Here is a 962-nt window from a genome sequence, read left to right as displayed (position 1 = left end):
CTGTGTCTTTTGTGGTTGTTGGATGGCATTTTTGTATTTACATTCTTTCAAGTAGTGGAATAAATTAGTTATATATTCATTTGGGAGAGGATCCTGAAAACCAAAAGGAAAAATAAATAGGGAACACACATTGGATGCCTGGCACATGCCAAATCCAACCACAGTTTTCTAACACCTCTGCAGTTGGCTATAGATCAAAGAAGTTGCAGATACCACCCATCAGTGCCTTCCAGCACAATGATTCTTCTGTCTTGTCTGTCAGTAGAGTTAAGAGAAACCTGTGCACAGTATGGACACAAATCCTACCTAGAGAGGAACTGGAGTGCTTGGTGTGTGAATAGCAGGGAGGCCCAAAGACCACCTAGCCCAAACAGAAGTCAAAGGAGAGGTGGAAGGCCAAGAGAACTGGAGCTAAGATGTTTATTCAGGACTGGAAGGAGGCTCGAAGAAAGGACAGAATAGCACACAGTTCTGATGTGAATGTGTGAGGGAATGAGATGGTTGTTGGCCCTTGGTAATGATTAGGAACACTGTAATGGGATCTGCAACGAGATAATAATATGGGGAAAGGGGCAGAAACTCCTCCTTGACAGACCAGGTAGTAGCATAAGGAGAAGAACTATGGACAGAGCTGCTAGCATAGAAGTGGAAAAAGGTTTGGTGTAGAGGAAGAAGACACAGCATTCAGAGAGACTGGAGATTGAGGTGCATTCCTGTTGACTTCTTGAAATAAATGCATGGGACACTGGCACAGCTTTTGACCTGTTGAAGGAATGCAAATGTAAAACTATCCATGGAAAGAAGAGATTAGGGTGTCTTTGAGATAGCTTGGGGTAGGACCCCCATGAGAGGGTGTTTCATGGTAATGCGTTTTGAATTTCCATGTAAAAGTGGCCTGCCTATAACACTGGCCTCATGTAGGGGGATCTCGGGCAGTGCCTGTTTCTTCTTACACAGGGGCC

This window comes from Pezoporus wallicus, unplaced genomic scaffold (assembly GCF_028554395.1).
Source record: "Pezoporus wallicus isolate ANWC-B61680 ecotype Strahan unplaced genomic scaffold, APGP_CSIRO_Pwel_v1 scaffold_3294, whole genome shotgun sequence".
In the NCBI taxonomy this organism is placed as follows: Eukaryota; Metazoa; Chordata; class Aves; order Psittaciformes; family Psittacidae; genus Pezoporus; species Pezoporus wallicus.
The sequence above is the reverse complement of the archived record's forward strand: the minus strand, read 5'-3'. Positions refer to the sequence as shown.